Below are 13,909 nucleotides of genomic sequence, written 5' to 3'. Positions count from 1 at the left end.
ACATAACACAAGAACCAGGGGTCACCCAATTAAATTATTAGGCAGCAGGTTTAAAACAAACATAAGGAAATACTTCCTCATACAACGCAAAGTCAACTTGTGGAACTCATTGCCAAGGGATGTTGTGAAGGCCAGAAGTATAACTCAGTTCAGGAAAGAATTAGATAAATTCCTGGAGGATAGGTCCATGAGTGGCTATTAGCCAAGATGTTCAAGGACTCTAAACCTCTGACAGCCAGAAGCTGGGACTGGACGACAGGGGATGGAGCACTCAGAATTGCCCTGTTCTGTTCATTCCCTCTGAAACCTCTGGCACCAGCCACTGTCGGAAGACAGGTTACGGGGATAGATGGACCATTAGTCTGACCCAGTGTGGCCATTCTTATGTTCACACACTGAGCTCCATTGATTTAAATGGCAGCAGGGGTCCACACTAATGGATATAATTGCAGGAGCAGGATCACAATACATGTATAAAGTGCTTTGGGATGGAAGGTGCTAGAGCAATAGAAAGCATTCCAATTTATTATAGCAGCATAGTTTATAATGGAAAACAAGCTATTGGTTCTTCTAAGCTCAGAGTCCAAGTCTGAAAAGCTCAGATCATCTTTGAGATCCCCACATAAAAGCTGCCTAATGTTATTATTGTTATTTATTTGTATTGCAGCAAGGAGGGGGGATTCATTGCACTAGGCACTGTCTATATATGTAACGATAAGAAGGTCCCTGTGCCAAAGTGCTAATATGAGCAAAGCATTATTGAAAACTTTAGAGGAAGGTAGTGAATACTGGCTATAGCCTCAGCAACCCTGGTGTTACCTCCATAGACACAGATGGCCCCAAACTCCGGGGAAAGCCTGTCTCTACTGCCCGAAATAGTCAGTCTGGGGAGAGCTGGATCGTGGAGCACAGCTCAGCAGCAGTCTGTACACAGGAGGGATGAGGAGGTGTGATGGGACAGGTTGGAAGCATGGCGGGTGGGTCTGTGAACCATGCAGAGGGTGACAGTGGCTTGTGGCCGCTACTTCTACCTTTCCCATCCAGCTGCTGTGGGCTGGGGCTGAGGACTCCATTGCTCAGCCCCATATGCATATAGATGACCCCACAACCCAGTTACTTAGGCTTCGGGCTACCTTCCTTTAAGGTTGTTCTGAGCTTCACAGGCTGACATGTTCCTGATTTGAATTGCGCTGATAACATCTCTTTGCAAATAAATCTATTTGCCCTTCTGTAGCCCATCTGAAGATCTCAGGGCAGTAACTAGCTGAGCTTCACAATACCCCAGTGTGGGAGGGAAGTGATATGCAATATAAATGGATCACTCCACCCACCACTGAAATGCAGCTGTTTCTGGGGTGGAACACAGCAGCTATTAGCTGAAATGGAGGTGCCAGTTGGGAATGGATTGCAGATCCATTGGGCCAGAGATCTCTATGGTGAGTGACATAGTCCTTTCCCAGCATTCTCACCCACCATGGCATCCAAAAGTATATTTTTGGACACCTGTCCTTCCCCTTTTCCTCTGTGCTAGTCTGCACCAAAGTGAACACAAAGCAGCTTCCTGCCCTTATAGACAACTGAATCCTAGAGATTTAAAGGTGCAATATGCATGGAACAATGGTATAAACGTTATCTTGCTAAATACACTGGAGAGATTGGTTGAGTTGCACCAGGGATCAAACTGGTCTCATCTCTTTTGGACCTCACAATGCAGAAACAAGAAGTAGCTTAAATCTTTGTGATCCTCATTGTACAAGGTCCACCTGTTAAACTGTTTGTCCTGCTAGCTGCAATCCATCTGGCTCTGCTCAGTGTCTGGTTTTGTGATGAAAAGGCAACCTGCCTCTTAGCTACGTATACCACAAATGGGACATGCTTGTCTCATACCATTTTCAGCACACCATTAAACAAATGCTCTAGGTACATGTTTCACCACCTGGCTTCAGTGCGGAAGAGTCACGTGGGAAGGAAATGCCTCCCCTGGTTGCAGAACTGGCGAGTGATGAAGGCAGAAAGTGTCTGCTCAGCTGCTGCCAGCAGCTTTCCAGTGGCTCAGATAGAAGTTAGTGACACCATTTGGAAAAGAAAGGTTGGGGTTTGTCTTTATGACAAGCAAAACCTTTAGTGCATCGGTGATACTGGAAGCAATGATAAGTATAACACAAATGAACACACAAAATGACACACACACACATATACAAACACACTGTTCTAGATACATAGTTAAACACACAGACTTACATAGGCGCTGATTGTCGCATACAAAGATGCACAAAGCCATGCAGACACAAACAAAAGCACACAGGCACATTCCCAAGCACACAAAGGGACAGGCACACAAACATAGACACACAGAAACTTGCAGACGCACACACCCAGAGTTGCACACACAAAATCACACACCTACACAATTGCTCACCTGCCCCACAGGTTCCCTTGTGTGGGGTTCTGTCTCAGGGCTCATTCTGTCTCCTGTTCTGTTCCTCATGGATGTGAGGCAACTAAGGTAGTTGGTGCAGTGCTCTGGCGTTTGTGTGGATGGCCTGCAACGCTATGCCTGCTTTCCTTGTTATCCCAATGACGCAGCTTCCTTGCTGTCCCATGGTGGATACCACGGAGTCCTCTGAGGATTGCAAAGGGTGGGAAGTCTGGAATGTTTGGACCTGTAGGTCAGCCAGGGCCTGCAGCATTTGAGTTCGCTGCCTGAGAAGACCCATTATGTTCAGCTGCATCTCCCCCTCCTTTTCCTGGGCCTTTCTCTTGTCTGCTGTCTCCTTCTCCATGCTGACATGTCGGCCCTCCAGGCCCTTTGGTCGCAGTCTGATGCAGCACCAGCTTGCAGGATCTCACTGAACACGTCATCCTGAGTTCCTATTCTTTCTCCTCCCCAGGGTCAGGATTCTGCAGGGGTGGAGGGGGCACCCTGCAGAGCTGCAGCATCAGCAGCAGATGATAAAAACAGACAGATGCATCACTGGATTTATAGTCACGAGAGAAAGGGAAAGACAAGTTTCAAAACTCCCTTTGCATATTCCTGTCAAACTTTGAATAAGACGTGCTCGTTAACACGAGAGCTTTGGAGTCCCATGACACAGCATCCCTCTCTAGCCCCGCCATGGTGAGTACAGTGAGCCAGGGCAGGGTGGTGGTGGGAAGGAATTTCAGTTGCATGGCAGTGAACATTGGCACTATTTGCACAGGCAGTGGTTATTTGAGCTTATATCTTACTCCGGAGGATAACCAGGGCACAGAAAGCCCACTACGATGGGCGTCTCAAAGCTGCCCAGGCCCATACGTTGCTAGCCTGTTTACTGCAATGGTGCCATCTGAATTCACCACAGAGTGGCACGGGAAAGTGCCCTACTGTGGAGGAAGGAATAAGGCGGCCATCCGTAGAAACTGTCGGGAGAGGACTGCAGAGAGTCTCCATGAAAGTTTCATCAAGATCTCTCAGAAGGATTCAAGGGACAGCCCTGTGTACATAAACAAACTGCTCTGCATGGCCTCCCCACTCCCCACCAAACCCAATGGGGGAATGGAAAGCAGATAACTCCACCTCAGTTTGTTGTACCACTACTTCTTGTATGAGTAAAACAAGGAAAAGTCAATACCGATGTCTTGTTAGCCTGGGGGTGGGCTAGGCGCTGTCTCTAAATTTAAACATTGTAAAGAAAAATGCATTCACATGCTTACCCAAGGCTCCTTCAAGCCCAAGCCCTGTGGGTCGCAGGACATCACGGTGGCCAATCGTGATGCTGGGGAAGGCACCTCTGGTGAGTATACAGTTACAATCAAAGTCCAGTTAAACTCCCCCATGCTTGGCTGCTGGAATTGACTAGATTGCAGAAGAGTCTCAAACAGGTCCTGGCTTGTGGCATAGCTTGTGGCACCCCCCCTGCTGCCCTCCTCCCCCCACCCCGCTGTTCATGGCAGAGGTTTCTGTCTCAGGCTCCGGGGAAGTATCCACTGTAGTCTGTGAGCTGCTTGGAGGGGGTCTTCGCTAAGTATTTCATGCACCATGTTGTGAAAGCGGCAGGTCTGGGGCTCAGTGTTTATTACTACAACAACAAAAACAGTTGAAAATTGGTGCAAAAAACCTACTAATTTTTCTGGGTAAATATTGGGGTTTATTTTGGTGGACGGAAGGACAGATTTTCATTTTCTTCCCATTTTAGTGTGTCAAATCTTTAAACCGTTGTCTGCTAACAGCTTGAAATGTGTACGTAGTGGGCATGAGATTCATCAGTTTGTTCAGATGTGCATGTACTTCAGAGCTTGCATGTGTCCCTGTTTGTTTACTGTGTGTATCTTCTAGACTAATACATAGCCTTACTTCAACAGGCAGCTTTGCATATACCCAGACTAATGTATTATTGTAATACAGATATCTCATGCAATGCATTGCATTTTCCCAATAAAACAAGTTTTTGATATTTATTTTAATGATACAAATGTAGGGTGAAAATTGGGGGGAAAAATAACTTTTTGTAAAACGTGGGATTTTTTTTCAGTCAAAATCAGTTAAAACTGAAAACAAAGGGGTATAGCTCAGTGGAGAGATTCTAGCGGCTAGACAGCTTTGCCACACATACAGGATCCCCCTCTGTCTTTTAGTGCCCTGTGATTTCCTGTTTCACTTCCCTTGCTTGCACCAGCCTCCCTCTCCCACACTAGTGAGGCCTGGTCTACACTAAAAAGTTAGGTCGAAGGAAACCACCTTACATCAACCTGTTAATGTATGCGTCTACACTACCGGGTCCTTTACACCGACCTAAGTCACCTCTAATGTCAACTTCTGTAATCCACCTCTGTGAGAGGTGTAGCTCTTAATTTGATTTTCATGGGTCGACTGTGAGGTAGTGCAGATGCAGCGTTGGGTAATTCGACTTAATTGGCCTCCAGGTATTGTCCCACAATGCTCATCTGTGACCGCTCAGCAGATCGTTCTCAGGTCTGCTGCACTGCAGCCAGGCACACAGGAAACAGCCCCTCCCCTGCTAAAGCCCCAGGAATTTTTGATTTCCCATTTCCTGTTTGATCAGCATTGGGAACATGCCAGCTTGAGCACAGCTGATCATGGAGACGACATGCCCCAAACGTGCTCCATATCGCTGTGTGGGGAGAAGCGTCTGTGCAGGCAGAGAGCTCCAATCCGGCAGAAGAAACACTCACATCTATGCGAAGATCGCTCGCGGAATGGGGGAGAAGGGCTACACGAGGGACACACAGCAGTGCCATGTGAAAATAAAATAACTTCGCCAAGAGTACCAGAAAGCAAGGGAGGCGAACGGTCGTTCTGGTAGCTGAACCCCACACATGCCAGTTCTTCAACGAGCAGCATGCGATTCTTGGGGGCAACCCTATCAGCACCCCGCAAGCAACGTGGACACCTCATAGGTATGTGAGTCTAGGGACAACAAGGACGATGATATGGTGGGTGAGGAAGAGGAGGAAGAGAATGGGAGACAAGTGAGCGATGGATCCATTCTCTTTAAGAGCAAGGAAATATTTTTAACCCTGGAGCCCTGTGGGTCGCAGGACATCACGGTGGCTGATCATGATGCTGGCGAAGGCTCCTCTGGTGAGTATACAGTTACAATCGAAGTCCAGTTAAACTTTAGCGGGCACCCACATTCGGTGGTATTGCATATTTACTGTGAAGAAAAAGCGAGGTGCTGTGGTTCTCTGCTTATAAGAGGCTGCTCCAGCTGTGCAGAGGGTGGCCCCCAGAAAAGACTGTTTATGTGGACTGGGATAGCCTGGGAATCCTCCATGGATATCTCTAGGAAACTTTCATGGAGGTACTCTGCAGTCCTTTGCAGAAGGTTTCTGGGCAGGGCAGTCTTATTTCTTTCACTATGGTAGGACACTTTCCCATGCAACTCCCGAATTAATTCTGTGGGCATCATTGCAGTACACAGCATAGCAGCATAAGGACCAGGTCTATACCCAGATGCTTGCAGCATCTCCTTCCTTTCGCCTCTGTTACCCTCAGGAGACTGATATCACATAGGGTCCCCTTGGGGAAGTTCTCATTAAAAGTGCTCTTACAAGAAAAAAAGGGTATGTAGACCCACCCAGCCCCCCACATTCCAGATCGCCAAACCACGTGGCTGTTAATGTGTCTTTACTGAGCTTGGCATGGGTTATCAAGTAGTTTAAAGTGGCTGATAGGGGACTGGGACCCCATATGAGAGATTCCACAATTTGGGAGTGAAAACGTTCCCCCCTCCCTGCCCCCGGCCCCATTTGTGGTGCTATGGGGAAGGGCCATTATTCGACTAGCTACCTCTGCTCCCGACATGAGCCTGCCATAAACTTCATTAAAAGTGGATCACTCATTGTGACGTTGCCCTCCATATGATTTTATGAAAATATGCTAATGAGTGTGAATATAATATAACTGGAATATGCTTCATGCAAAAGATCTCTTGTAAGGTACCATTACAAAGCTTATAATCTACTGAGTGTGGTCATCCTATTTGTATAAATGTATCATTCTTGTATCTGAAACTAGAAATATGAAATATAACTCTGAGGTCCTACCGTAATTATTCAAAGCGTGGGCTATTAATGGTGGTTTGGAATCTTGATGGCTCCCATTAACCAGGACAATTGACTGTGGATGGCTCTGTTTGCAGGCAAGCCTTCCTGTGAGTCAGACTGGGAAGAATGAAGGCTTGGGGTCTCACAGGACATGTGATCATGTCACCTGGTACTGGAATCCATCTTAAACCTGGGGCTTTTCCATTTAGGAGGAGGGATGGGGACTAAGAGAGACAAAAGATTCCCACCTTGTGCCAAAAGCTATATAAGGGGGTGAAGCAGAACAAAGGGGGCTGCAGCCATGAGAAATCCCCTAGCTACCACCTGAGCTGGAGCAAGGACTGTACCAGGGGAAAGGGTTGGGCCCAGACTAGGAAGGCGTCTAGTCTATGAAAGATGCTTATTGGAACATCTCTGAGGGTGAGATTTACCTGCATTCAGTTTCTTAAATGTATTAGGCTTAGACTTGCGTGCTTTTGTTTTATTTTGCTTGGCAACTTACTTTGTTCTGTCTGTTATTACTTGGACCCACTTAAATCCTACTTTTTACATTTAATAAAATCATTTTTGTTTATTAATTAACCCAGAGTAAGTGATTAATACCTGGGGAGCAAACAGCTGTGCATATCTCGCTATCAGTGTTATAGAGGGTGGACAATTTATGAGTTTACCCTGTATAAGCTTTATACACAGTAAAACAGATTTATTTGGGGTTTGGCTCCCATTGGGAACTGGGTGTCTGGTTGCTAGAGACAGGAGCACTTCTTAAGCTGTTTTCAATTAGGTCTGCAGCTTGTGGGGGACGTGGTTCAGACCTGGGTCTGTGTTTGCAGCAGGCTAGCGTGTCTGTCTCAACAAGACAGAGTACTGAAGTACCAAGCTGGCAGGGAAAAGAGGCTTAGAGGTAGTCTCAGTGCATCAGGTGGCAGTCCCAAGGGGGTCCCTATGACCAAACCCGTCACACCCATGACCCAGGCAGGCCTACTCACCATGGCTGGAGCAGCAAAATGGCACAATGAACAGTTACAGATTCTGATTATGTTATGGCTTGCACCTAGTGTAATAAGGGTTTGTTTGTTTTTAATGAAAATGGCCTTGCTATGGAAACATTTTATTAATGTACAATGGCTCCTTATATTTTTTCCCATTACTGACAGCTGCAGATGTGTCCTTCGGCATGTCACCAACACCTGAAAGCAGACTTTCGCTGATTAGAAGGAGGAGAAAGAGAACACAGGAGGACATGTTCACCGAGATAATGAATGCCTCTGGGACAGCTGACACAGAGCTGAGAGCGTGGAGGATTTAATTGTCCGAGAAGTTAGACAAGGACATGGAGAGCAGGAAAGCTTCCAATGAACAAGAGCGTGCAGCGCAGGATGAGATGCTTCAGTTTATGAGGGACCATGCAGACATGTTGAGGCGTCCGGTTGAACTGCAGGAACAGAAGCAGGAGGGTAGAGTCCCTCTGCACACCCTGGTGGACAGCCAGCCAGCATTGCCTGGCACAGAATCACCCTCCCCCAACTGGGGGAGGGTGTAAGGAACAGAAGGCACCCATTCACAGACCTTTGATGGTCTGGAATGTGGTGTTATGTTACACAGCTGAAAATGTTTCTCCCGTTCCAACTTTACAACCTCTTTTCCCCAAGGTTACCTTTTTGTTCTGTCCCCTCTCTTTACTTATGTTTGTTAAATAAAGTAAATGGATTCGAGAAATAAATGTTCTTTACTGAGTAGAAGCAGTGGGCTTGGGCAGGGGCCTGGCTTTACAGGGCAGATGAAGGTTTGGGAAAGCACAATGCAGACAAGCAGCTCACATTACTGTGACTCATTATTGAAATGGCTTTTCAAAGCCTTGGGATACGCAGCACTCCTTGCTGTGCTCTTCTTATTGCCCCGGTGTCTGGCTGCTCAAAAGTGGCTGCCATGCGATCTGCCTCAATTGCCCACCTCTGCGGAAAATTTCCCTCCTTTTTTCCACAGATATTATGGAGCACACAGCAGGCAGCTATAATAACCACGTTCTCTTCACTAAGGTGAAACCTTGTTAATAAACTTCTCCAGTGCCCTTTCAAATGATCAAAGGCATGTTCAACCACCATTCTGTACTTCCTGAGACTATAGTTGAACCATTCCTTACTGCTGTCCAGACAGACAGTGTATGGCTTCATGAGCCATGGGAGCAAGGGGTAGGCTGAGTCCCCCAGGATAACTATAGGTATCTCAATGTTGTCAATGTTCATTTTGTGGTCTGGAAAGAAAGTCCCAGATTTCAGCTTTTTTAACAGATCCGAGTTCCTAAAGATGCGAGCATCATGAACCTTTCCCGACCATCCTACGTTGATGTCAGTGAAACTCCCCCTGTGATCCACCAGCGCTTGCAACACCATTGAAAAGTATCCCTTTCGGTTTATGTACTTTTTGGCAAGCTGGTCTAGTGCCAAGATGGGGATATGCGTGCCATGTGTTGCCCCACCGCAATTAGGGAACCCCATTGCAACAAAACCATCCACTATGTCCTGCACATTTCCCAGACTCACTACCCTTCATAGCAGAACTTGATTAATGGCCCTGCACACTCGGAGCACAGCAGCTCCCACAGTTCATTTAACTACTCCAAATTAAGTATCAGAGGGGTAGCCGTGTTAGTCTGGATCTGGAAAAGCAGCAAAGAGTCCTGTGGCACCTTATAGACTAACAGACGTATTGGAGCATGAGCTTTCGTGGGTGAATACCCACTTCGTCGGATGTAGTTGCATCCGACAAAGTGAGTATTGAGCATCCGACGAAGTGGGTATTCACCCACGAAAGCTCATGCTCCAATACGTCTGTTAGTCTATAAGGTGCCACAGGACTCTTTGCTACTCCAAATTGATTCCCCACTGATCAGTAACTGTCTGGCATTGCAAGCTTCTAAATAGTGATCTCCACTCACTTCTCCACTGTCAGAGCAGCTCTCATTTTTGTGTTGCTGAAATGCAGGGCAGAGGAAAGCTCTGCACAAAGTTCCTGGAAGGTGGCCTTCTGCATTCGAAATTTCTGCAGCCATTGCTCGTCATCCCATACTTGCAAAACAATGGGGTCCCACCAGTCAGTGCTTGTTTCACGGGACCGGAAACAGCGCTCAGCAGTGTGCAGCTGCTCTGTGATTGCCAGCAGTAACTGAATTTTTTTTTTCAGTGACTTGCAGGACATCCCTATGTTCTGCACGGTGGACCGTACTTCAGCTCTGGAAATACTGCAGGAGAAAGCACGAGATGTTTGAGATGCTCACAGCAAGTGTGCACAACTGAGCAGGCTGCATGCTTCTGGGGTTATGGTGTATGTGCAGCGGTTTTAAGACGCAAAAACCACTGGGTGTTTGCCATTGAGCACAGTGCATCATGGGATGCTGACGCAATGTTCCCATTTTCCCCAGTGTTGGAAAGCTTAAAGAACTTAATAGAACAACGGATGTGTATGCACCTATCTTAGGTATTTTGCTTATCAGTTTTGTTTGGCTCCCCAAGTATATGTTGGCTCCCCAAGTGTATGCAGCTGTGTTCCCATGTAAGTCTCCAAAGTATTTAGTACAAAGGGTCAATAGATGTATCCTGTCTCCCCCTTATCGTGATAAATGTATCCTCAACAGCTGTACCCTTCAGAATGACAAATGTATCCTCAACAGCTGTATGTATCTTGTAGCCCCCACAAAATGATATATGTATCCTGCGTACCCAATTATCCCCTAATAGATACATGTACAGGGTCTATAGGTCAGCCAAATGACGTAAAAAGACGTAAGCAAAGTTGTTTGTTACCAGCTATAAAGGTAGGCTGCTTGGCCATGTAAGGTGTGTCTCTCTTCTGGCACTAGCCGATGAGAGCACCCGCTCAGCTGACCGATCAATAAAGGGTGTGGTACTCGTCTTCCTGTTCTCCGTGCTTCCTTGGTGTAATTAGGTAAGCTCCAGGGGGAAACGAGCCCTTTTGGCTAACACCAGAGACAATGTTTTGGTCCCAAGAGACATTGCACAAACTTCCCAAAACACATTGTGGGATGTTGCACTTTGGGATAGCTACCCACGATGCACTGCTTTGTGCATCGATGCAGGCACTGCTAGTGAGGACACACTCCATGGAGACAATGAGCATGGTGTGGCCATGTACAAATCGACTTAATTAATTCAGAAGCGCAAGGTCAAATTAGATAAAGTCGACTTAATTTTGTAGTGTAGACAAGCCCTTGGATAAACATCTGGGCACCCCCTGTGTTAACCAACCCCATCGACTACTTCTCTACTTACCCCATGCTACTGTATCATCTGTTCCCCCATAATCATTCCCCCAGGCAGCTGCATCTTTCATCCAGGCCAGAGAACGTGCAGCTTTTGATATTTTACAGCATCTCTCATGCACAAAAGAACCAACCAGCTCTACAGCTGCTTGGCAAAATGATTGTCCCTGATTCCAGTGCAATGGGGCGGCCAGCCTGGAACCACCAGCCCTGGTTGCAAAGCCATTGGGACAGGGAGACTGGTATAGCCAGCTCTGATTGTTAATGTCACTGAGAAAGGGCACCCTGCACTACCAGTACTGTTGCAGTTCGGGGCGGGGGTGGGGGGGCATCGGTTGCAAGGAGCAAAAGGCTAATGAAACTGCAGAAGTGTAGCGGCACGTTTAGTCCAAGCGGAGTGCTCCAAGCACTGTGTGAACCAAGGGTGTGATTGTTGCAAAGGGCTGAATGAATTACATCGTCTTCTGCACTTAGCCCCCAGCCTCCGTTCGCTTTGGGGCTGATCCTGGTGCCACTCCCTAGATCACCCTCCAGGTGCCTCCAGGAGAGGTGCTGGAACAATTTGTATAGTGGGGGTGTTGAGAGCGGCTGTATTGGGGGGTTGCACACTCTCCCCGGTCCCTGGCAGGATCCGTGTGCGGCTGTGGGGTTGCACACTCTCCCCGGTCCCTGGCAGGATCCGTGTGCGGCTGTATTGGGGGGTTGCACACTCTCCCCGGTCCCTGGCACACTGGCCCCAGTCTCCGGTCTATTGGCTAAGGGGCGGGGCTTATCTCGCGCCTGCGCAGTGTGGCGGCCCCCGCGCTGCAGTTGTGGTGCGGTTTATTTCTTCGCAGAGCAGCGGAAGGTGAGTGTGGCGGGGGGAAGCTGGGAGTCCGGAACCCGCCGCCGCGAGAACTCTCCCCCCAGGGAGTGTCCGAGGGCAGGAGCCCCCTCCCCAGACCCCCCCCCCTTGCGCGGGCAGCGCCCCCGGGACGGCCCCCCCCCCCGTCCCCGCTGCGCGGGGGCAGCGCCTCAGGGCAGGACCCCCCCATCCCCCCTGCGCGGGGGCAGCGCCTCAGGGCAGGATTCCCCCATCTCCGCTGCGCGGGGGCAGCGCCTCAGGGCAGGACCCCCCCATCCCCCCTGCGCGGGGGCAGCGCCTCAGGGCAGGACCCCCCCCATCCCCGCACCGCGGGGGCAGCGCCTCAGGGCAGGACCCCATCTCCGCTGCGCGGGGCAGCGCCTCAGTGCAGGACCCCCCCCGGTCCCTCGTGCGCGGGGGCAGCGCCTCAGGGCAGGACCCCCGTCCCCGCTGCGCGAGGGCAGGACCCCATCCCCTGCGCGGGGCAGCGCCTCAGGGCAGGACCCCTGTCCCCTGCGCGGGGCAGTGCCTCAGGGCAGGACCCCCTGTCCCCTGCGCGCGGGCAGCGCCTCAGGGCAGGACCCCCCCTGTCCCCCTGCGCGGGGGCAGGGCCTGAGGGCAGGACCCCCCCCCCCCCCCGGCGCGCGGGCGGCGCCGCAGGGCAGGACCCCCTCACATGTTCCCCCCCTCGGGCCGGCAGGACCCCCCCACGTTCCCCCTCTTGCGTGGGCAGCACTCCCTGCTGTCCTGGGGGTGCCCCTTTTTGCCCCAGTGGAGCTGCTCCCTTGTGCTATCGCTGAGGAGCTCCTTGCTCCCCATAGGTGACCGGGGGGTTCTTTTCAGGGCAGTTACTGAGTGGTGCCCCCCACCTCAGGAGAGGTGCCCCCTTTCCCAGGCAGTGACTGGCTAGAGACCAGCTTGAGGACCTCCCCCCCCCCCCCAAATCGAGGTAGCCCCTGAGGCTCTCTTCCCTGCATCCTCCAGGCTCACCCTGGCTTCTGGGTGGAGAGTGGGCCCCTTGGCTGAGCTGGGCGAACCCCCTGTGGTTTATTTCCTCTCATGGATGTTGTGCTGAGCACCCCAGCAAACCAAGCTGTGGCTGTTCAATTCATCCTCGCTTCGTCCTGGGGCTCGGATTGAGGGGGGTGATGCCCTGTATAGAGGAAAGCAATTGGCCTGGCAGGATACGAAGTGTTTTCAGGGTAGCCTTGCCTCAGAAATCAATTCAGTGTCACTCGCTTTATTTGAACTGAGTTGGCCTTGGCAAATGGGTCCGTGTCAGGCTTGAACTGATAACCCAGATGGGGCAGGTGGGAACCAAATTAAAATCAGGATTGCTCTCATTTTACTTGCAGCTTTTTTGAAAGCTGCTACTTCTGGCAATGTTGTATTGCAAAATGTACACCGGGGAAACAGTTCTGCCTTAGCTGCTGATATACTAAGGGATTTAATAGGTCCCGTCCACCTCTCTTTTATCTGCTTAAGGCTGTTATAAAAATGTGGAGATGATGAAATCCTCCAAAGGTGTTTACATTTAATTGGTTCTAATGTGGATGCTCCAGGATGGTACTTGGCCGGTTCATTCTGGGTTTCATGTTCATGACTATGTAAAAATGGCACCTTCTTTCTCAACCCCACTTGAAGTGAAAAATAGATCTTGTCATTAACTAAAATATATTTTGCTGCTTCTTACACCTGTTAGCTCTGGGAGAGGGAGTTGTGTTCTATTCTGGGTCATGTATTATCGTGCTCATCTTACTAGGATTGTTAACTAAGGGCCTGATCCTTCAAATACTTATTCACATTACTCATATGAGTAATGTTAAATGTGTGTAAATGTTTGCAGGCTTATGGCATATGTTCTGATTTTCAGGATCTTTGTTGTTTGTGATATTGTAAGCCAGAAAGAGAATGTAGCTTGATATTTTTGTTTTTTGACTTCCATATTGAGTTTGCAGTGGTGGCAGTTAGGAAAAACATACACACATTGTATTTTCAACTGAGCACTTTTGCTCTGGATATCTTTGAGAAACAATCCTAATAGTCATGTTCTAGAGCAGAACTCCATTGTGGCTAGTCTCGAGGTCAAAAGATCATTTGGGAACTTATAACAAAAGTTGGACTTGTCCAAGCATAGATGTAGTTCTGTTATATACTATAGGGTGGGGAGGGATAGCTGAGCGGTTTGAGCATTGGCCTGCTAAATCCAGGGTTGTGAGTTCAGTCCTTGAGGGGGCCAC

General features: G+C 49.1%; 1 protein-coding gene across 2 annotated transcripts in view; it reads left to right on the top strand.

Annotated features, from left to right (window-relative positions):
- Positions 1-11,573: 11,573 nt before the first annotated feature.
- Positions 11,574-13,909, top strand: part of NT5C2 (5'-nucleotidase, cytosolic II) — an 84,749-nt gene continuing 82,413 nt past the window's right edge. For both annotated transcript variants that reach the window (XM_039483037.1, XM_039483038.1), the window contains exon 1: positions 11,574-11,672. The gene's annotated coding sequence lies outside the window, so the exon portion shown is untranslated. The remainder of the gene's footprint in view (positions 11,673-13,909) is intronic.

The sequence above is a fragment of the Mauremys reevesii genome, linkage group 7, assembly GCF_016161935.1.
Source record: "Mauremys reevesii isolate NIE-2019 linkage group 7, ASM1616193v1, whole genome shotgun sequence".
NCBI lineage: Eukaryota > Metazoa > Chordata > Testudines > Geoemydidae > Mauremys > Mauremys reevesii.
Note: the sequence above shows the minus strand (reverse complement) of the source record. Positions and strands in the feature narration are given on the sequence as shown.